The sequence below is a fragment of the Caretta caretta genome, chromosome 1 (genome assembly GCF_965140235.1).
Source record: "Caretta caretta isolate rCarCar2 chromosome 1, rCarCar1.hap1, whole genome shotgun sequence".
NCBI lineage: Eukaryota > Metazoa > Chordata > Testudines > Cheloniidae > Caretta > Caretta caretta.
The window spans coordinates 57,615,976-57,640,314 of record NC_134206.1 but is presented as its reverse complement, the minus strand read 5'-3'; the positions used below and the strand labels follow the sequence as shown (position 1 = coordinate 57,640,314).

The following is a 24,339-nucleotide window of genomic DNA, read 5'->3' as shown; positions in this document are numbered from 1 at the left end:
CAAACTTGTACACACTCCAATTCTTACCGTCAGCAACGGATCTTTTGGGTGGAGCTCTTTTCCGCAGTTTCTGTAAGCACTTTATTTGGTGGTTGCTAGTCCCATGTTTACAAATAAACAAAGTTAGATGGAGAGACAAGGTGGGTGAGGTAATATATTTTATTGGTAACATCCTGGGATCCAGCAAGGGCTACAACTCTGCATACAGAGTTACATGGAGTCCGATTCTCGCCTCATATCTAGCATTGTCAAAACTGCCTCCCTACTTGCGGTTTTCAGTTCAGTCAGAATAGATGCAATTTAAGGTTATTTTAATAGCTAATTTGTTAGTAAAAAGCTTATTTAAGCAAATATAAGTTTCTCCAAGTTTAGAAAGGAGGTAATCGGAAGAATGGCACTTCATTTTCAGAAGGGCTTTGGATTACTTAGCTGATCCGATAATAGATGTCACGTAGGTAAGAGCTATTGCATGATACATACCGTTTTTCTTTCTTAATACCGTAGGGAGTGTGTGAAGTTCACAACCAAAAGTTCTTACCATATTGTTTTCCATATCCCTTGTTTAATACACTTTAATACAAGCTGTGCAAGGGCTATATACCAAGTGTCGATGTCCTTAATTAAGGTTTATAGTTTATTCATGTTTGAAGTGAAGTTGGACATAGTTGAAGAGGCTGCATGTTGAACACACAGTTGAACACTGAAGAAGCGAGAAGACACATTTTAGCAGTTTGATCGGTGATCAGTACATATAACACTACACCCCCACTCGTGCCGAGCGAGTGTCTAAGGAAATCAGTCAGACTCCGCGTCCATTTATATTCAAAATGACAAAAAGAGTTCAGATGAAATACCCTGGGAAACTCCGCCTTTTGGAAAGAAACCCTTTCTGTGTTTTTGTTTATTATTTTTTAATCATGTCGTTAGCACGAGCAGTCAAACAGAAACGCCAACATTCGTAGTCTTAAATTTATGGATTCTAAACAGAGATTTACTATGGCTGATCACCAATTTGTAGTGTTCCTTTATTTACATCTTTTTGCAAGCTCTTATATTTTTCTTGGGAAACAAACAAACAAACAAACAAACCGAAACACTTTCAGTAAAGTATCAGATTTCAGAATCAGTCAAGGAGATCAAATCCAATTTCCTTCTATTGAGATTCGGGACCTTTCTTTCCTTAAAAAATTACTTTTAGAACAATTATGTTTATTTGATTCGGCACTGTTTACTAATAGCTTTTAATAGCTCATTGTTTCCTGAAGTGGTTACATTTCAGTCTCGCTTCTTAGTATGAAATCAGCGAGGCTTCTATATAACGATTGAAATCCACCTCCTATTCACCTATAACAGAAACGAGAACAGAAAACGTCAGTTCTAATTTCGGAGGGGGAAGGGAGGGGAGGAACGAATAGATTTTTTTTTTTTACAGTGAAATGGCAGGTATCCAAGCTGTGTTTCTTAGCTCATGCTTTGTGAGACTATAGCCTACAGTAGGAAAATTCGCCACTTTTACACCTCCATATCTGGTTCATGCTAGTTTAGTGACACTCACTAAACAAAGCAAATTTAACCGCTGTAAACTCTTAAAAGGAAAAAAATATTCCCTGACACGGAGAGAGATTGTTAGAAACCTCAGTTTAAAACCTCTCCTTTTCTTTCTAACTGTCAAATACAGCTGAGAAAGTTTTATGAGTACGGTTCGTTCTTGGAAGAGGATCAGCTATATTTAAATGGGAGAGGGTGGGTAATAGGTAGGTGTTTTGGTTATGCCTGCCGGCATAATCCGACACCCCGTTGCTGTGTCTAAACCGAAATATATACTACTAGAAGATCTGAATCAATCTTTTTATTTTATTTAAGTTTTATTTCATAAGGATTGGAGTTTTCTGGGAGTCCTGAAGTTTCTCCTGTTATTTCAATCCCTTAAAGCTCCACGAAGCGGGGACCTGGGTCAGCCCCAAGAAATAAAGCCTTGGACCTACTTCTCGAGTCCAAAGCGTCGAAAGGGTTAAGGAGTCCTGAACGGGGCTCGCACAAGGGCAATTGGAAAAAACAAATCGCTTCCAAGACATCCAATTAGTCACTACGAAAAAAAAAAAGGCTCGCGAAACATGGTTTGGGGAAACCTGCAGAGGAAATGGACTCAGTCTGCGTTTCAGGGCTCAGTCCTCACGGTGAAGCTGAAGGAATCAGCAGCTTCCAGTTAACACAATTCAACCCCAGATGATTCTGTCAGTGGACGTCTTCTGGTCATAGGGCTGCTTAATTTCATGCGTATTTTTTACCACCACATGAATCAAGCACGCCCGACCAGGTTTTTAAGGATTGGATGATTTATATGCATCAAATCGGATCTCTGAAAGCTTTTGTTTCACCCGTGTGCTTGATAATTCTGTTATCAGTAGTGTGCATCTGTAAATGTTAAAAGAAAAGGAGTACTTGTGGCACCTTAGAGACTAACCAATTTATTTGAGCGTGAGCTTTCGTGAGCTACAGCTCACGAAAGCTCATGCTCAAATAAATTGGTTAGTCTCTAAGGTGCCACAAGTACTCCTTTTCTTTTTGCGAATACAGACTAACACGGCTGTTACTCTGAAACCTGTAAATGTTAAGAAACGAAAGTTAGTCCTTTATTGTGACATTGTAGGAATGAAAATGTAGAATATAATGAAGTAACCCTTTTATTACGTTTCAGGGTAACAAATGACGGTAAAATAAAGTTTCGGAGAAGGTAAGTGCAAGGAACTAGACTGTCCCGGAGCAAGATCGCTTTAAAAAAACAGAGAGAAAAAGACCCATGTATATGTAATTACAAAATGTGATCTGTATGATTTGCTTAAGTAAATTAGCGGGTGTTTGAAAATGTGCTTGTCACTATATATTGAATTAAGCATATATTGCTCTAAGTAATGAAATAAAATAATCTGGATTTGGTCAGCATCTACCTTATTGTTGGTAGTCTATCTATAAGTCTTACCCCGTTTCTTGTTTTGGAACATTCGCCATAACACTCAACCAGGGATGTGATTTTTTTGAAATATATTGTTTTAATAATGAACCATATGTGTGGGGAGGAGGAACAATTCGCTGAAGCAGTGGCTCTCAACCTTGTCAGACTACTGCACCCCTTTCAGGAGTCTGATTTGTCTTGTACCGCAAGTTCACCTCACTTATAAACTACTTGCTTACAAAATCAGACATACACATACAAATGTGTCACAGCACACTATTACAGAACAATTGCTTACTTTCTCACGTTTACCATATAACTATAAAGTAAATCAATTGGAATATAAATTTTGTACTTACATTTCAGTGTATTGTATATAGAGCAGTATAAACAAGTAATTGCATGAAATTTTAGTTGGTACTGACTTCACTAGTGCGTTTTACATAGCCTGTTGTAAAAGGAGGCAAATATCTAGAGAGTTGATGTACCCCCTGGAAGACCTCTTTGTACCCCTAGGGGTATGTGCATTAAAGAACTAGTAATACAATTTGTTTAATGCTTATTTTAGAAAGGAAATATTGTTTGTCTCCTCTTTTGGTTCCACCTGTCAAAATATTTGACTGCTGGGAACAACTAAATATCTGTTTGATGGACAACTTGTTTGAAAGAAGGTAAACATGAAAATCATCCTACTGATGTCAGATTTCTTAGCATTCTATTTCCTGAGGAACTTTTACTTTGAAATGTCATGGAAGCTATAGTTTTGGTTGTATTTTTTCCCGAGAATCGTAGGGTAATCGGTTTCCTGTTCCTATCATATTAAATCTTGCTTAGATTTGCACGTATAATTCACATGGCTCTTTATGCTGACTCATTTTTAGAGGTAGGTTTATGTTACGTTTCTATAGTGGCATAATTATATTAAGATTCTCTTTGTTAACTACTAAAAAATTTAATTGTTTATCAATGCAAAGGTCAGCACAAGTACCACTTTGCAGAATGACTGCAGTTTCCAGTGCCCTTTGCATTGTATAACGGATTAGATGTTCATTTTGGTTTATGCCAGTTATCTCACTAAATAAAAGAGAGTCACTAACTGAGTCTCTGATTAGGATTTACAGGCTCAAAACCACATTCTTCCAATGGATCTCGGGGTGCACGGGGCATACACGTTATGGCTCCATATGGTAAATATTTCAAATGTTCAGAATACTGGTTGTCTTCCTGTACTCTTATTTTCCCCTGGAACATAAACAGTTACTCAACATTTAATATAAGGTACAGAATTACCTCACATTTTAACAGAAGTCGAACTACAATTTTTAAAAAAGTTCAAAGGATCAGAAAAAGGGCATCATTGTTATAAAAAAGCGTCTCTACCTTTGTTTTAAAGAATAAATAGCAATTTTGAAATAGATGTAGAGACACCGACACTCTTGTCGATGTGATGACTCTGTATAAACAGGATATCAAATACTTGACTATTTGACTCCCTAGTGACGTAAACAGTGTAACTCCAGCAAGACGGTATAGTAAAAATGAAGTATTTTAAAAATACTTCAGCAAATGACACAGACTCAAGAACTCTGGGCAAATAGTGTATTCAAAGCTGTTTCCTATTTAGGTTTTGGCTTCCAGAAAATGGGCAATTATTATCAAAAATGCTAAAACTTCACATGTGGAGAATATCATTATCTTTTTGAGTCATTGGACATTCAAAAAGACAGAAATTATGATGACACCAACCCGGAAATTAACTTGTAAATTGCTGACAAATAAATGAAACTTTCCAGATCTAGTAGCTAATTGAAATAATTGAGCTAGTTTTTCCTCTTGCAACACTAAAACCGAAATGTGTGTTTTTGACATTTCAAACTTTCATTTTTGATAGATCATTCATCGAGAGCCAGAGAGCTGTCATTTAAATATCTCTTTCCCTTAAAGTATGAATTAATATCGACGGTGCAAATGAGTTTATCTTAATCGTCTGTAGGTAGCTTTGTTTATACACAGAAAACTGGTTTGCAGTGCATACAAAGTATATTTCTTCAATTCTTGCCAGGGATACCCAGCTGAGATAGAAAGTCATAGGATGTATTTGTCCTATCACGTTTTCGGGGCCCATTAAGTAGGTTTTTGGTTATTTAGTTTTTTGTTTTAATGAGGAATACGTTAGAGGAGTTCTAAAAATGAAGCGCTTATCCGAAACTCATATTTTGCACTGAATACTGCTCTGCCTATATCTTAATTGTTATGGCATATGAAGTGAAGAATGACCATAACTGAAAGTCTGGCAACATTTACATTGCCAGCCCTGTTCTTCGAACAGCCCAGCCCAACAGATAGCATTATCACTTTTGCAAAGTGACAAATACTTCTCTCTAAATAATTAATGTTAGCTTAGTTGTTGCACCCACGGCTTATCTCTATCCCGCAGACACCCTAACCAGTGAAACCAGTGGACGTGCAGCAGGCAGCGGCTGCTTTGAGACCTTCCTTTCCTCTTTTCCTTCTCTTCAGAATATTGCAGTTAAAATGTTGATATTTTGGTGATTCTTACATTTAACATCTGCAGCTGCTGGTGGTCAGTGTTTACAATAATACACCCTGTAAAGAAGGTCTTTTATCTCCTGCCTTGGTACGAAAAGTATGAAGAAAATAGAAAAATAATTTGGTGTTTAGCCATTTGATCAGACGTTACACCTAGAACACTATTTGCGCTAATATTTAACTTTTCTGAGGGGTGGGGAGGTAAGATGGAATTTCCCCATGAATTATAAAACTATAAATAATATAGCTGGATTGAAAAATGATGAAAAATAATTTGGGGATAAAATTCAGCAGACCCAGCAATTTTGTACTTTATTTTATTTACTTATTTATTTAAATTTTTGATTGAAAGGGCATCTGATTTCTAATGTAAGTGTCACATTGGCCGTGCGCTTTTCAGCAGCAGGATTCTTAACCCTTCGGGTTGCAGCTACATTGCAATTAAAAGTTGCTGAAATATGTCACTATATTCTAGGTTTGTTTGACTAACATGGAAAGCGTAGGGATGAATTCTTTGCTACAGAAAATCCTCAGTATGCATTTGAAAAAACCGACCTGACTGCGGAAGACAAAAAGAAGAGTTGTGTTTTGTGGATATACTGCACTGAGGCAATCAGTAAGATCTGAAAGGTGGGCAAGCGTTTGTGAGAAGCAGCCTCAGAAGTGCTGACAACCTATCACAGAAAAGCCACACAGGAGACACCCGCGTTTGACACACTTCTGCGTCTGGAAATCTGAAGCGATCCGAGCAGCTGTGAGGAAGACAAGAGCAAGAGAGAATAGTTTTGAAGTGACAGCTGGAGAGAACCACTGTGTTCAGAAGGTCTAAACTCCTTATTTCTCTCAGTCCTTAGGAGCGCTTATTACACGCCCGCCCGGTAACTGGGATATGCAGAAGGCATATGCAAGCACTTATTTTCTCGCAGCCTTGCATCTGGGATCTATTCAATAATACAATGAACATTTTAGGAAAAGTACTGCTCTTAGAGCGTCCTTCAACTTGTGACAGAAAGGGGGATCTGATGATAGTGTGTGAGTGTTGGGATGTCGGTGCCTTAACAATGTTCCCTCGGTCTACTCTAGACGCCTATATGCGGCCAATAAACTGATGTAAAAATCAAGGCATGTCACTTCCTGTATTTTATGAGCGTTTGGGCCTTTCACAACAACCAGGAAACACTACAGAGCACCAAGATCTGGAGAGGTTCCTACAATCTAAAACTCAGATTCTGTTCTCAATGACACCAAGGTAAGGGCTTGATTCAAAGTGCACAGTGGTCAGAGGTAGTTTTTCTACTGACTTTAAAGGGTTTTGGATCAGACCCTTAATTCTGAGGACTTTCAGTGAAGTCTGTGGATGTCTGGACTTACAGATGTCACCAAGCAGAATCGGGAAGGGGGGAAATGAAAATAATATATGACATTCACTTAGCAACTGATGTAAAAGGAGGAGGAACCATTCTGAATGCTAACAAGAAAGCTCTCTCCTTTCCTTTTAAACATTATGGTGATTGGTTTAATTTTCTGACACAGGAATGAATAGAAAGAAACAGGCCTTACCATTAGTCCCTCTGCTTTATGCTCCAAAGATTTATGGGTAAAAGTTCTCTGTCCCATAGTATATCACTCCAAACAACGCATTCTCCCTGTGTCACGAATATATATACTTCAAAGATTTGGGTGATTTATTTTAAAAGCACTGTTCCATGGATTAGGTCTAACTTTTTGGTTGTTCCAGGTATTGCCCAAATGGACTAGATCTAACTCTTGGTTATTTTGGCTGCCTTATTGTCTCTGATGGAGTTGTGTAAATGCAAATAAACATGATCATCAGCTCCATCCCTACCCTGTTTTCAGAAATCCAGACTGAAATATAGTTTTCATGTAGCAACAGGAAGCTCTTTACATGTAATAAAGCTGACTGGAAAGAGTGTAGAAAGCCTCCAGGAAAGATTCTCTGCTAGAAGTAAACTCTAGAGTGAAGTTTGTTTTCCCTTTAGGATCAACACGACATTGAAATTTACAAACATCCCCCTGTGGCTCATTAATTAGAAATAGTAGCTCTTTATCTCTCATATCTAAGATATAATACTATATAATATTATAATACCATTATGCTAGTGTATTTAAGATAAAGGTTGTTTATATACCACAGAGATATTTTTATTTGAACAGATAATCAATTTTTGCGTGAAGCATGATGTGAAATGTTGAGTGTTTTAAAGAACCTGGAGATAAAATGATAGCATCAAGCAATCTGATTATTCTTCAACTGCTCTGGATAAACTGTGTGGTTTCCTCCCTGGTCATTTGTTTAACCCATCCCTCTGCTATAAAAATGTCAAACCACCACTCCCATAATCTCTTTGATAAAGACTATTTTTGAGTCTTGGAACCCTCTTCAGCAGTTGGCATTATATGGTGGTTGAAACTACTCATCTCACCAGGTTGTGAGCTGAGCCAGATCAGAATACAAGTCTGCAGGGGTGAAACCCTTTCACTAGTACCTTACATGAGCAATTTCCTTTACAGTTCAATGAAAACCTGTTGTACAGATACCATTGGCCTAATTTTGCCATGGCATAGCCACCACAATTCTATTTGTTGCATGTGATACCTTGGCTTCTATAATCTAGAAATTGAAGGACATGAGAAAAACAAAGCATATCTTAAAAGTTTTTGAATATTTAACCTGATGTGTGGTTTTTAACTTTATAGACTTGTGTGCTGATCTGAGTCAGATCACCGTCTGGTGAGCTGAGTGGTTTCAGCCTCCACGCAAATTTTGCAAACTGCTCAGCTCTACTCAGAACCTATGAAAATCAGGCCACTAGAGTGCAATTATGTGACAATGGTTCAGACAGCGCAGTTCAATCTCTTATAATTTTGTGTTTAATTTGATAATTGGACTTATAAAGCATATCAATATTAATCAATTTAAATCAAAAGTAAAGCTTACTCAGAAATTATCACTAATTCAGAAAAATGTTTTCTTTCCATTAGCACATTTTTATTAGAGACACTGAATTTCATTTAGCCGCAGCCATATGAATTAAATGGATCAAATTCAGCAATGACATACACCCCATACAATCCCATGGACAAAATTAATCCATGGTGAAATTGTATTGAGTTTAGCAGAGTTACACTAGGAATGGACTTGGCTCAATAGGATCACCTGGGATGCAACTCAGCAGTGAAAAAAGCCCACTGTGTTTCTCTGTGTATATCAGAGTTAATATTTTCACATTTGATTAAAAGACTAATTTGTATCTGTTCTCTGGCACAGAAATGGCATGTTACCATACATTAATTGATGATCTTGCAGGAGTTCAGAGAAGAGCAACCAAAATGATGAGTGGGTTGAAGGGATTGATTTATGAAGAAACTTTAAGGGAATCTATATAGGTTGGGTAAATGAAGATGAAGAGTTTGTGTCTTTGAAGAGGCAATGAACCTGAAAATAGTCTACAGATATTTGTAAGGTATAAACACCAAGGGGGAAAGAGGAATTATTTGATGTGGTACATAGACATGGAACTAGGAGTAAAGAAATGGAAGTAATAAAAAGACAGGTTAGACTGAATATTAGGAAAAACTTCTTTACACAAATGTCTTAGTCTGTGACATAGTCTCCCTAGAAAAGTGATGGACACCTCATTACTTGGGTCTTTTAAAATCAGGCTACACTCTAGAAAATGTAGCTGAATAACAGCTAAATATTATTACTTAAAAGTGCTGTATGGAACAGTTCTGTACTGACAGAGAGTTGGACTCGAAGGACGAATAAGAGGTTTTCATCTCTGAAGACTAAGATGCCTTGTTTCTATGGCAGACTATAATATAACTGCTGAGTTTCTCACCAGCATGTGCATACCTGTGTGTGTGTGTGTGTGTATAGCTTTTCTGCAGTATAATTAACTGACCTTCATTCTCAGTTAAAGCTTACAATTCCAGGGCCTTCTGAAGGGTTCAGCTATCTCCAGTGCTTTAGGATTAATTTCAGCCTGCAAGGTGCCAAGTGTCTTCAGAGAGATTTTTTGTGCACTGTCATTTTCCACTGAAGTTAGATCACTCAAGGTGAACTGGTAATAAAGGGCCCAATCTTTCAAGCTGCTGAGTAGAGCTGGGTGAAATTTTTCAACTGAAACTTTTTTCAGAAAAAAATGCAGATTTGATGACACCAAAATGGTTTGCAAATTTGTGTCTGTGTCGCTAAATTGTTTGTGTCAAAACCAGCCCCCTCCCTCAAGAAATATTCTGAAAAAGTAAAAATATTTCATTTCAGCATTTTTAAATGGAACATTTTGATTTTTTTTGTTTTTAATGACTTAGCTTTGAAGTGTTCTTCAAATATTAAGAAACACTCAAAATTAAAACATTTTCTTTGACCTGAAATGATTTTTTAAAAACTTTTTGATTTGCTGAAAACTTAGAAAATTCACAGTTTTTGTGTCAACACAAAATTAACCTTCCCCCCACCAATTTTTTTTTTGGTAATTGCCAGCTGTCTGAAAAATCCATTATTCACCCAGTTGTAGTACTGAGTGCGTTCTGGTGGGTGCCCCTAACTGTCTTCAGGGACAGTTGAGTGCACTCAGAATTCCTGCTGAAGTAATTTGGAAGCAAGTGTCACTCAGTAGTTTGCAGGATTTGGTATGGTAGGTTGGTGGAGCTATTTAGCACAACCAATGTAGGGTCAGTCAGTCATATTCCTTTTCTCAGGAAGAACTTTGTATCCCAGCCACAGAGCAACAGTCCACACAACATCAGAAATGCAACAAAAATGTTCCCAGCTCAGGATTTCTCACCTAGACCCAAGTTGTGAGTTTAGAGGCCAGACTTCTTCAAGGTGGTCTTGTTTCCTGTTCCTGGAGCTACTGTTTCTTCTTCGAGTGCTTGTTCATGTCCATTCCAATCAGGTGTGTGCATGCACACGTGCACAGTAGCTGGAAGATTTTTCCCATAGCAGCCTCCATTGGGTCACCCACCATCTACTCAGTTCCTCAGATTTTTCCCATAGCAGCCTCCGTTGGGTCAACCCACCACCTCCTCAGTTCCTTCTTACCACCAGTGATGGTTAGCTGAAACATCCCATAGCCCTTGCTTAGCAAGTGCCTTTATCTCTGTTTTTTGTATATAGTTCTCTGTAGTTAGTGTATAGTAGTTAGTTAGAGTTAGTTGGGGGTTCCCCCACTTCCAACTCCCGGGAACTGGGGTATTTCACGGTCCCCGGGTTTCAAAACCTGTGTGGTCTGTGCTAAGCACATGCCAAAGAGTGACCCCCATGCTTCTTGTCTAAGGTGCCTAGGGGAAGGTCGCCAAAAGGACCAGTGTAGGATCTGTTGCGAGTTCCAGCCCAGAACTATTAAAGAAAGGGAACAGTGGCTGAAGGTTCTGCTAATGGAGGCAGTTCTTCGCCCCCACTCAGACCCCGGGTTGGGGGACCCCGCATCCAGCATCTGCTCATCAGCCCCTGGAGTGATACTTGTCCCATATTTAGTTGTTATCCCTTTGCTCACCATCAGGACATGCTCTGGGGGCATAAGTCTTAACCTTAGTTTATTCCCAGCTGAACCACACAGTCCTGCAGTCCAGACTGGCTCCCACTAATTTCTCCTCTAAGCATATCATCACATTTGAAGTATTTGCCTGATGGGGCAAATCCACTCCTTGGGTCCTGCCAGCAGCACTATATAGAATTGTTCCAGGACAACTAACTACACTATTTCCTCACGGTAACATGTTTCTAGCTTTAGCCAACAGTTGAAGAGATCCCAGAATCAGTGATCAAGGGTGAGAGCTGTGGAAAACTTTTCTGTTCAGAATTACCTGTGATTTTCTTCCTTCTTAAGCCCTGGTCCATTCCAAATGGGTGCTTTGTGTAATTCATAATAACTTTCAGAGGTGTACATCATCATACTGCTTGAGGCTTCCTAGTCAGGCATAGGGCCAGCCTGAGTACCCAATGGTCATGGGACCACCAACGTGCAATCAGAGATCTCTATATACACACTCTATGTCATCCTTAGTTGTCATTTTATTTAGGAATCCTCCTTCCATAGATGTGGGAGGAGATGTGGCATTATCCATTCCATTACCTGCAACAAGAATCTCTGCTTGGCTTCTTGATGATGTTCGTGGTCATGCTGCAAAAATTGCTACTGCTGAAGCAGTTACAGCTGCTAGAGCTGCTGCTATTGCGGCTGCTTCACTAACCACTTTAGGCTTTCTTTTTCCATGTTATAATGGATCAGTTATTACTTCAGTATCTCTGAACAGTAGACAGACAGGTCTGTTTTTACAGAGACAGCTTTATACCTTAGTCACAGAGCAATAGTTAAAACATCAGAAATGTAACAAAAACTGTTTCCCAGATCAGGGTTTCTAACTAGAGCTGAGCAAATTGACTTTGTGGTTTGGTGGCTGAAATGATTTTTTTTTTTAAAATTTGGTTAGTTCTGAACAGTTTTTTTTTTCATTTGCCGAAACAAAAAACTGAAAAAAATTCTTTTGGGTTGAACAAAATGTTTTGAATGTCATTTCGACTTTTGTAAAAAAAAGTCCTCATTTTTACTCAGCCGAAACTATTAATTTAATTTGAACTGAATTGTACCTGGCCTTACCCATCTCTTTGTGTTTTCCTGGGTTCTTTTATTAAAGCTCTAATTCCTTGTCCATTTTTTACCTGGGTAACATTATGTTGTGTCACATATGTTTTTGAAGGTTGGATATGTCTGCATGTTTATGATGTAATATTTATTTTTATGATTGGTGCATTGTGCCTAAAAATAACATCATTTATCTTTTCATAGCACTGGTGAAAGTTGATGAGTTGACTGCACTGGAAACTCAGGTTTTCTCTTTAACCATATTGCAGTATGGCAGGCTTTTCGACATTATCCCTGTTCATTGGCCCTGACCTGGAAAAACTATGTACAGGTAATTTAATCTTTTGCTCATTCAGTCTTGTGCTTTCTGCTGGGACAGTCAACTGTGGTGCCAACTGCTGTGTGTGTGATGAGAACATCTAGTTTACCAGGACAGTGTTTGAGGCTAACAGCTCATTTGATGTTGGCCATCAAACAGCCCTCAGATAGTAATGAGTTCTGATCACTACTCAGATATTATGGTGATAGGTGCTATAGAAAACCAAAAGATAGACTGATAAAACTATGGATGGGCACTATTCACAGTGAACAATTTATCCAATTAATATAGTTCTTTTTCTGTTAATGAATTATCTGTGAACAATATGTGATTTTTGTTAATTTATTTATTCATAATTGTTCAAGAAATAATTTATGCAAGTGTATCTCAGCCTGATGTTTGTTCATTTCCGCTATATCTGCTATTGGTTACTTGTGGTGTATCGCTGGTCACCTCCGTCACATGGTATTGTTTCTGCTCCTTGATAAGATGACTGAAACTTTATAAACAGGGGATAAGCAGTTCTGTCATGAGTAGCAAATATCGACATTTGTTCACGAATACCCATGTTTGCATGTGAAAACCAATTTTGGTCAAAAATAGTAATTCCTAAACATTTGTGTGAACAAAAAATGGTTCACATGAGTGTTTGTGGAAAGGGGTGTGGACATAGTCTAATTGAAAATTGATTCAGAATTTACAGAAATATTCCCCCCACCATTTGCTCTGTTCTGGATATTATGGACCTTGTCTGGATTTGAACCAATGACATTAGAGGTGTAGTAGTGGGTCTTTTGGCCCAATCCTGTATCACTGAAGTCAATTAATTTTGCCATTTATTTCAGTGGGAGGAAGATGAAGTCCTATATCTCTGTAGTAATTACCTGAACCATCCATTAATCCTTAAAATAATTTATCTAAACAAATCACACCAATATCTAAAATCATTCATTCTGAAGGAAAACAAAAAGCAAAGCCCATGTAACATGAATATTTCAGTTGCTCTCTTCATGGAACCTAGGAAGCAGAATTTTTACCATACCCTTCCTTCTGAGTTTCATGAATCTGTATTCATTGCTGAGCTGGCTGTAAGTAGACTTTCCATATCTGTGGTTGTGCTTACAGCAGAGCTATATATATATCATGACAGATCAGGGACTTTCCACCATCTCAAAAAATAGTCTTTCTATAAAATAAATTAAAATACAAGTACAGTTTTCATACTTTGAAGGTTGGAAATGGAACATAGAATGAAAATAATATTATTCACATCATAAACTATTTATTTTACAGTTACATTAGTTTACTTAAAATGAGGCTGAGTTTCATGATGGTAGAGGAAATAAAGAATGTATTTGGGCAGTCTCTATAGAGGGTGCAAGATCAGATGTGGGGGGAGATAGTGGAAGTTTGTCTTTCCATGGATCAAGGGCATCTGGGTGTTGCCTTTCAATGTGGAAATCACAGGAAGGTTGGTCTAAAGGAGAGAATGAATACATGGGGACAGATTCTCTGGACCAGTAAAACTCCATTGTGTGGCTCAGGTTAGTACCTGTTTGGCTACAGCCCCTCACTTTTAGTTACATCCCTCCCCACTTTGGAGATCAACCTGAGTATCTGGCTCGATTCATTACCTAGATGACAGCAATATCTTGGAAGAACAATGGTCTGTCACAGAGGCTACTGCCAGCCTCTCAAGCATATAGGTTGGTTCAATTTTTGATGACAAGCATGTGAATATCTGCAAGTAGGGTTGGACCACAAATGTTCCATAACTAATTGCTTGTCAGTATGTATATTTGTATCCAGCAGTGCTAATGTACTGACAAATTACTCACACTTTACTCTCTGGGGTAGGGATGTGAAGCCCTACCCCAAGGCTCGGGTCACCGTGATGGTGAAGGGGGAGATGCAGGCCATGATGGTAGGCCTGGGACCGAGGCTAGCTTATCCTGTCATTTTAGGTCGTGACTGGAGGGGATTCGCAGAGGTCCTGCGTGCTGTGAACCTGGGGGTCCCAACACCCTGAAGTAGCCTTTGAGGGAGACCTGTTTGAGGAAGCAGATGAGGCACCCAAGAACCCTAACCCGAATGGCCAAGCAACCAGAGATTCTGACTGCGACCCCCTCAGATGAAGAGGTCACCCTAGGGAACCCGTTTGGGAAGAGGCCGAGTTTGGGGGCATACTTCAGCCTGGACCAAAGGGAGGATCCCATGCTCAGTTGGGCCTCTGAACCACTGACTTGCATCAATTGGACCATGACTGAGCCCCATCGGACAACAATATATGCCCACTTCGAATTGACCGGTGACCACCTTTACTGGATCAACCGTGATCCTTGGACATATGACACTTGAGCGCAGCTCGTGGTACCCTGATGTCACTGATGTGTGGTCTTGCAACTCACCCATGACATTTCAGCGTCCGGCCACCTGTGTCATGAGAAAATACTAGTGCAAGTTCTGGCCTGGTTCTTCTGGTTAAACAATAATAATTTATAGAGCAGTTCATCTCCAAGTGTCCCAAAGGGCTTTACAGAATAGTGCTTAATTCTGCGCTCAATGAGAGCAGCATGAGCAGGATCTTGCCTTACAAATGTAATGCACCACAGAACGCAGCCACCTCTGTTGTGGAGGTCAGTGGACAGTGCCCAGCACATTACTCCGAAGTGTGTGGGTGTGAAGTTTGATCAAGTCACCAGATCAAACTCTTACTCTTACACAAAGCACCGTGGAATATTCAATGTTCAGGCAAAGCAGATCGGACCTTCATTTTGAAGATCTTATCCAAAAGACCTCTGATTGCAAATGTAAATGTACATTTATTTGAAAAGGTACCATCAAACAATACCTCATACTTAAATGCACTTGCAATCAAAGTGGTGTACAAGACCATCCTATTACTGAATAACAGGATTTCAGCCATCCCAGTCTATTCAGGGTTAGTGCTGTGCATTGCCATGCTAAAGAGCTGAGTTCAGTCTCTGGGCTGGCAGGGGATGAGTGCAGTGTGGAAATAGAATGTTTAGCTTCTGAGATCAGGAAAGAAGTGTCATTCTTAAGAATGGTGCTGATGAGCTCCGAAGCCAGTCCCACATTGCTTTCCTCAGCCACAAGGAAAAAAAGTTCAACTTGAGATCTGAGAAATGGTGGAATGAAAACGGGGATTTTCCGGGCTCCAAGAGAGCAGAAGAAAAGCCATATAGGTCTGTATAACTCACTTGCTGCTCTCCAAATGTCAGGTTTGCTTTCTTACATTTTGGATATTGCAACAACTTAAAAAATCACAAAGAATGGCATTTTGAGAAGTCATATTACTACAGATGGGTGGAAGTGTTGCAAGTGACTTCAGTAGGAGCAAGTCTGAGCCCATAATGGAACTGTCCGTTGCAATGTTTGATAGAGTACAGCACAGAAGTACTTCTTTAGACCAGTTACCCATCTTTTATTGTCATGATCTGCCAACAAATATCTGTCACCATTTCCGTATATTAGTTTCTTCTCTGAGGTGGCCTCTATGTTTTTCCACTTGTGGGAGTCTACTAAGCAGTACAAACCCTAGAAGAATAGACTGAGGCATTTTAATTATACAGCTACTGTAGAACTGTCTTCATAATCATACATCAGATCTGGATGCCAAATCAAGAAAGTGGTGCTGAGTAAAGGTGCAAACAGAATTCCAGGTATCAGCCCTGCAGATTTCTGTGATGGAAACATTGTGGAGGCAAGCCATCAATACCACCTTAGCTGTGTCAGCTGCATGAAGAACTCCTTTTGAGCTCCACTAATCCTTATTGAAAGTGGACCAGAGGTCTCCACAATTGGAATGCTCTGCCCAGGTGTGACCTTGAATCTGAGAAGAGCTTGACACCAACAGGGTGAGGTTTAGACAGAGGTCTTCCTGGTGCTGACATAATTGCTAGTACTGAGAGAGATGCACTGGTAGCATCAGTAGGTCCCTGCTGAGAAACTGCTTGACATTGAGTGTACCTTCGCACCAACAAGACCCAGACAACAAAGTTAGTTTTTCTCACACCAGAGCAGCCATGGGACCAGAAACAGAGTGTTCCATTGATTTGGTTCTGGATGATGGTACCAGTCCTGAAAATGAAGGCTTCTTCTTTCCAGTTGGAGGGGGCTTAAAGGCTGAATTTGGCAAGGGAATTGTGCCCTAACCTGAATTGGACCAGTGATCTAGCTCATAATGTCTCTAACATCAGGAAAGCCTGGATCCAGGCCTGCCTGTCCTTTCAGGCCTGATACAGCAAGCCAAACAACAGTTGAGGGGAAGGACTTTTCCAAGGCACATTAGACAACAGGTATGTGCACACAAGTCTGGGAAGATGGAGAGTATGAGATACACCATTTACACCAGACATTTTTTCAAACCTTTGGGGTCCAGATTGGACATGATGTCCTGGAATTGAGCTGGAGTTGGTCTGGGAATCTAAAACTAAATAAAAGCTTTAAAAACTAGTATTAATGAATTAGGAAAGTCTTGTAAATTCACCCTCTCCCAAATTCCTTGGCTTGAAGGGAAGGTCTCTCCACCTGCATCTTACCGCAGAATGGAAGGAACATAGGCAGTTGGAGTTCACACAGCTTCTTATAACCTTGGTTCTAAAAGTTTCATGCCATGAGGAGGGCACTCATGTTTTCCCAACAGGCACGGCTTTCTAGTAGGTTCCAAAGCTCAGGGGCACAAGAGGGCCTCATTCTACAAGTGGGAATATGCTGAGGCCACCTCAAAGAAGAAATTAAATATATATTTCAAAGTAGTTTTGGTTATTGCAAACAGGGCTGTTGAAACAATGACAAAAAATTGAATTCATTCAGTATAAATAGCTGCAAAATGTACCAAGAACGTAACTGTTGTCTCAACAATATTATGCTGCTGCAGTTTCTGTCACAGTGATTTTCCCCCCCCAATCTATTTTGTAAAGGTCAAAGTGTAAAACCATGTTTTTAAGTGTACTTCTGACATAATTCTGCAGAAAAGTAATTAAAGAAGATGAAAGTGACCTTTACTCACATGGCGCAAAACAAATGAAACTGTTGTATTCTTTCTCCTTCAGCAATTTTCTTTGATGCTTATGTCTCATAGACTTTATAGGTGATAAAAAAGCAACACATAAGATTAGTGCATATAAAATTTGTATGCAATTTTGCACCCACATTTGCATGTGCAATTGCTATGACTGCATGTGCAAATTCAGAGATTACACATGCAAATGACTAATTAATCGCCCCATTTGTAAGTACAGTGGCAGTTGCAGCAATAGTTTAGACATGCAGTAAAATACATGTTTTTAGCATATTCAGGTGGTCACCTACTTTTTAAAAATGTGGCTTTATAAATGGGTATTTTACCTGTCACAGAAATAGATTTAAAAAGATCCTATAAAGCAGTGTAGTCTTGAGGAGTGAGCACAACACTGGGAATCAGGAATGCTAATCCTGGTTCTGCCACAGACTTGTAACCTTTCAGTTTCAACATCTGTAAAATGGGAATAATAGTAGTTACTCACCAATTTCCAGGGGTGTTGTGAAGACTGATTAATTAGTTAATGTTGGTTCAGTGCTTTGAACATATAAAACAATATAAAATGCTAATTATTATTTACCCATCTTTATAAAGGACTTTGAGATCCTTAGATGAAAAACTCTGCTATATCAGTGAAAAGTATTATTGTTATTCTTATTATGAAGTAGTTGGAGCAATCAGAAATTATTGTGGTCCCCAATATTGTTAGTTATCATGAGATGTTTTTATAAAGGAAACATATCAAATTAGAAAGCAGAAGCAAAACTTTATTTGTACACTGCTAAGTTTTATTTATTAAATCCTCTTATATATAGCCGGGTCACATGCTAACTCATGTTAGTGCTTCAGTTTTGTTTTTCTAAAACATTTTACATCAATGAGTGGTTTATTCTGAAATCTTTTTAAAAAAATATATAAATAGTGACAAAGCAAGTAGTTTGATACATTTTATGGATCCAACTTAGAGGTCTACATACACACATTTCTGTGTTTGTAAGGAGGCTTGCATATTTTTGAACTCTAAGTTGGTCTAATAAAAGATATCAGACTACAGTACTTGCTTTGTCTGCTCTGTTTTGCTGGTCCAGAATGACTACAAGGTTCACTTTCAATTTTTATCATAAAAACCGGGAAAGAGTTGATTTTGTGTTAATAGCCTTGAAAGAGGCTTGTACAACAGTACAGAATGTTGCCAGTTTGAAATAGATACTCATTACAAAATATGAAGATGTGAAGTTATACCATCTTGGAAATTTTGTTTTTATAAGTAAGACTGGTTTTAAAATAAAACCTTTAAGTAATCATACCATACGTTTGATGGTGGAAATTAGTATGAATGTTTCTGGCAAGTGAATGATGTGATGTGGTTATATGTTTCTGCTTTCATTGCTTGCTCAATATTGGCCTTTAATATACACAGATTACCATGTAGATGGAAGGAATTTACAATCTTGGCCTCCTTGTTTCACTCTGTGTTGCAACACCTTTTTCACACTTTATGTTAAACATCCTGTTGACTGCATTTATCCCTATAGAAAGGAAATATCTGTGGATTGAGACAGTTCTGTTGACGTACATTGGAAACCTGTGTCAGCTTTCACTATTTAATGAGATGAAATGAGTATTATTTAGCACTTACCATGATATTCACATGGGTGAAATCCTGGCCTGATGGAATCCAATGGCAAAATTCCTGTTGACTACAGTGGGGTTAAGATTTCACCCATGGTTCCTAACCATCTGGTAATGGAGCAGATTGGCAGCTCAGGAGAACACCATAATAATATCAGTAAAGAAAATGCATTCAAATAAAAGAAAAAGAGTCAGTACTATAAACTGTCAAAGGAATAGGTTTTCAACACAAATAAAATCCAAGTTGTATAAAAGCCATATGTATGATATGTTTATTGTTATTAGTTTTTAGGCCTCAGAGGCTTAGCTGGCCCACTTCTGCAGTACAGCAAGACAGTTACAGCTGCATTATACATTTGTGTTCTGTGGGCTATTGTACTTCATCCCTTACTTACCTCATCTTTGTGGGCAAGGATCTGCTTGGTCTTACTTCATGGATCTGCAGCTGTATTTGTAGAATTCTGTGATCCTCTGGTACTCCCGTCCCTGTACAATAATATGGTTTCAATGTACCAGCATTTTCTCTGGTAAGCAACTGAAAAATGCATATTTATTCCTGATGGCAATGTAATGTTCAGAGTTTTTCTCATTCTTGAGTTTTGTTCAAGAAGAAAACATGCTTCTTGACTGATGCTCATATTAGCCAGCTGCAGCTTATAGTAATAATAATAATAATAATTAATAGCACAAGGTTAAAACAGTGTACTCCGAATTTATTTAGGGTGGAGGGAGGCAGAGAAATGCAATCCAGTATCTTCAGTTTATATAGCTCTCTCATCTCTAAGGATTCCAAAGTACTTTATAAACTGTATTATAGGCAGGCCTGGACTGAATGAGTAATGGAAGGGTGGTCAGAACTTGGTTTTATGTCTCTTCTGAAAATCAGAATACAAGGAGCTGGAACAATGGTTAAGGCCCTGATTCAGTTAAGCACAAGTTTAAATTTAAGCACAGGAGTAATCTCATCCCAGTTCAGCAGAGCACTTTGGCATGTGCTTAATTTTAAATACATGCTTAAGTCCCACTGAAAATACTTTTGTCTGAAAGTCCTGAGTCAAGAAAGTATCACTATTGAGGAAAGTCTGTAAGGATGTGCTTAACTTTAAGCACAGATGTGATGATTTGTGGAGATCTGTCTATTTACAGTTTATGAACTTAATTTGATATTGGAGACTCTTCATATGTATCTATGTCAGTCTGCTGATTCCATTTTGGAGGTGCGGCTTGTCTGCCTTCTCTGTTATCTTTTTCTTTCTATGTTGGACTGAAATTCCAAGGGGTGGTGATAATGGTGGATTGTTAAACCTTGCTAGTTTTCTATTCAAATACAAGCATACTTTGACAAAGATGGTGGCCAGACCAAGAAAACCAGTCCGCTTAGTAGGCTGGTAACTAAGCAACAGATCACCTCAGGGGGGATTTTGATCCCCTGATTAAGCTGATCAGGAGGTCACCTGACAAGAATGGAGATTAAAAAAAGGGTCTCCCACTGGCTATTTTAGAGGAGGGAGGGAGAAGAGATCTGAAGCAGAAGCCAAAAGTTGCTTGCAGGAGTGAGAAGACATCCCCTGCTTTTGAGGAGAAGCCATGTGCAAGAGGGAAGGGGAAGAGGAAAGATCCTGGACTTCTTAAAAGACTCTGACCTAAGCCCAAAGAACACTGAAGAGTGGTGAGGAAACTGAGGCTGGGAAAGGCATACAGGTATTTTGTTGTTTTGTCTAGATATGTATATTTCTTAAGCTGTCTAAAGTAACGAGTAATTGTTTTAAAATCCTTTTTATAAAGCATCTGTGTTTTGTGCTTCCATTATCAGGTGACCCTGGAGAAGGAGACTGTAAACAAGAGTGCTCACAAGGTTGGTGCTCTGAGAAAGGGTGTGCTTAAACTATTGGGGTATGTTGGGCGGGGGGTGTGTGGGAGGGGGTCAGCACTGGTCCTGGTGGCCTAAGGTAGCCAGACCATGAGGTCCTATTTCTGTGAAGGGGTAGCAGACAGAAACACAGAATTTCTGCCCAGGAAGTGTGCTACAGAGGCTGGAGTCAGAGACAGTGACTGGAGTCTGCGGAAACCCAGGGGAAGTGTAAAGCATATGGGTCCAGCGCATTGAGACCCAACCACAGCGGCTCTGTGAGCGTCCAGCAGGGGAAGCTTTACCAGAGTTGTGACAATGTTGTAAAGTGATTTCCTGAATAGGAGTTGAAGTGATGGAATGCAGATTTGAGGGAGTTTTTAACTGAGTTCCAAAGTTCATTGAAGTCAGCGGGAATTTTTCCATGACTTCAGTGGTCTTTGGATCAGGTCCATAGTGCAGATTTCATTAGCTACCATTTTTCACCTGTTAATGTCATATATAGAATTCTACTTAATAAATGCCACCCTGAAATGAATTTTGGATATGTACACAGTAACCATACTGTTACTTCCTAATCTGTACCTATGATGATCTTATTCTTCTCTTTATATTTATAAATTCAAAATAATGGCAGTATAATTGGCAGTGAATTAGGCAACCTATCTTGCAAATCCCTAGAAGTCACATAAATTTTCAGGCATCATATGAGGTTTTCCCCCCAAACCTCAGGAGGCTTAATTAGATTCTGCAGTCAGTTCATTCTCACTGAAGTCAATGGGAGTCTTGCATGTGGAAAGCCTGCAGGATAAAAAATTATGCCCAATGGGTGCATAGTCCTACAGAAGAAAAAGTCAGCTCTTTAAGGTAGCATTTCTGCCTTCTGTAAATCAACATCTATCTATCTATCTATCTATCTATCTGCATAGATAAAAATCATATTGTCTAGTGCAGTGGTTCTCAAACTTTTGTACTGGTGACCTCTTTCAAATAGCAAGCCTCTGAGTGCGACCCCCCTTATAAATTAAAACCACTTTTTAATATATTTAACACCATTATAAATGCTGGATGCAAAGCGGGGTTTGGGGTGGAGGCTGACAGCATGTGACCCCCTGAGGGGTCCCAACCTCCAGTTTGTGAACCCCTGGTCTAGTGTGAAATACATTGCACAGTATAAAACTGGCTTCTGAATTTATTTTACCAACTATACCAGAGGATATGTTTGGCATCATTATATTGTGCTGTGTTGCAGTTTTTGGATGATGTTTTCAGCACTGATTGATTCTGCACCTGATCTATGCCCCTTTCTGTAACAGTCCCTTGATGCTGTCTGATATGATGTGGATGAGGAAGAGCATTATAAAACTTATGGCCAATGTTTTTAAATGTGAGTGCCTGGCATCAGCAACAAAGCTATCACATTTTAGGATTTTTCTTTCTAAATTCTCATTAACTAGTACATCTATAAATTTATTTTAGGAGGTGTTTAAACCTCAAAAAACCTGAAAATCAAAAACATTTGTTCCTGCTTCTGCTCCCATTAAAGTCAATGGGACCTGTGCAAGTGACTTTAATGGTAAGATAGGTCCTCTAATTGTGAAAGTGGCAAAAATGATACACATGAAAACCACAAGTAATTTTCTGTTTGGTCATATCCTATTGTATTTGCAAATGCACAAGCAGAATACAGCGTGGTTTGTTCTTGAGTTAAACAACGCGGTGCCATTGTATTTTGGGCCTAATTCTGCAGTAGGCTACCACTGTACTATATAGCCAATAGTAGTTTTGTCAGATAACAGAATGCAGGCCTGAGGCATTCATTATCATACACAGCTCATAAATATGGCAAGTTGTTAGTTCAAGGCCAATTTTTAAAAAGGTTTTAAAAGTAATGTAGCTCTTGGTTTTGATCTTACACTTCTCTGAGTGGTATGAGTATTGGAAGGGTTTGCTCTCCATTTCTCTTGTGTTTCATGTGAGCAGTTTTGACAGGTTTCCTGGAAATACACATCATATCTACAGCAGCTACTGTACATGTTTTAATTTAAGGATCACTGAATGGTACTAGAAATTTGCCACCAAACTGTTGTAATCCCATATGTCATTTTCATATTGCATTAGTGAAAGTGAATGATAATCCACCACAAGATAAAATTACTCATAGAATTAAGCCTTTTTATGTTCATTTTAGAAGCATACTAGTCCAAAGAGGTTGAGATTTGTAAATGATTCATAAGCTGAAAAAAAAAAATAACAAACAAAACATTCTCATCCATTTGTTGCCTGAATCTAAGTTTGTTAAAAAATATTGCTCATTAGCTGTCAGTTATGCTTGTGTGTGTCTAGCATGAATTCTTTTGTCTTCAACTTTTTAGTACATGTGCAATATATAAAATGTCTGTTTATTCATACAGCAGGGACAGCACCTTTCCCTGACTTCTACTCATCTGTGGTTATGGATGATAGTGGGCATGGACTTGAACTCATTCTTTGGCCTTTCCACTGAGACTGTCAAAGAGGGTACCATCACCGGCTTAGGAACTAGAAATGGTACCGTACTACAAAGTAGAGCTAGTCAAAAATTTTCTGATGGAACAATGTTTAGTTGGAAAATGCTGATTCAACAGAACCAAAACATTCCATGAGAATGTGTCAGTTCCACTGAAACTTTTCACAGACACCAAGCAGAGAGGCAGGCTGGCTGGCCTGTCTGGTTTCCTGTCAACCCACCTCCCTGCCAGCAAGCTGATGGATGGATGGGCTGCCAGGCTTCCTGGTTGCCCTCCTGGTGGGCTACTGGGCTCCCAGGCTCTCCAGGATAGCCAGTTTCCCACCTGGTGGACTGCCATGGAGCCAGATCCTGGGCATCCTGGGAAGTTGGGGAGCTGACTACTGGGGTGTTGGGTAGCCTAGAGAGGCAGGTGCTCTTAAGGAACTGGGGAGCTACCTGAGAAGCAAGCTTTAAAAAGAAAATCCATCCCAGTTCTTCCAAAAGAGAATTTTTTCCAACTTTTCTCTTGGGAAAATTTGTTATCCTTTCATCCCAATTTACAAATATTTTATTCAAAAATTTTCATAGGCGGGAATTGCCTTTTCTGGCTAATGATACTACAAAAATCATATCCAGATTACTAACCCACAGAGTTCAGGTTGAGCTCTGAAATTTCCCAGTGTTTGAGTGTGGCTCTTCTGCACAGTGGCCTGTGGAGTTGGCTAAACATGCAGCGGAGAGTGTGTTGAACCTTCCAAAGGTGTTGTACAGCATATGTATTCCCCCTGCATGCTGGAGAGCTCTGGGAGGCATTGTCCTGTAATATTCCTGGAGATGTGTGGCTCCACAATGCCCACAATGCACACCTGCCCCTTAAAACCATGTTCTAT

The 24,339-nt window shown here is 39.1% G+C and overlaps 1 long non-coding RNA gene across 1 annotated transcript; it reads left to right on the top strand.

The window, feature by feature from the left end:
* The first annotated feature begins 2,515 nt into the window (after positions 1-2,515).
* On the top strand, positions 2,516-16,689 carry LOC125636453 (uncharacterized). The gene is made up of 3 exons (XR_007356606.2): positions 2,516-6,752; positions 12,319-12,445; positions 14,398-16,689. It is a non-coding gene; the product is annotated as an uncharacterized LOC125636453 (long non-coding RNA).
* The last annotated feature ends 7,650 nt before the right edge of the window (positions 16,690-24,339 follow it).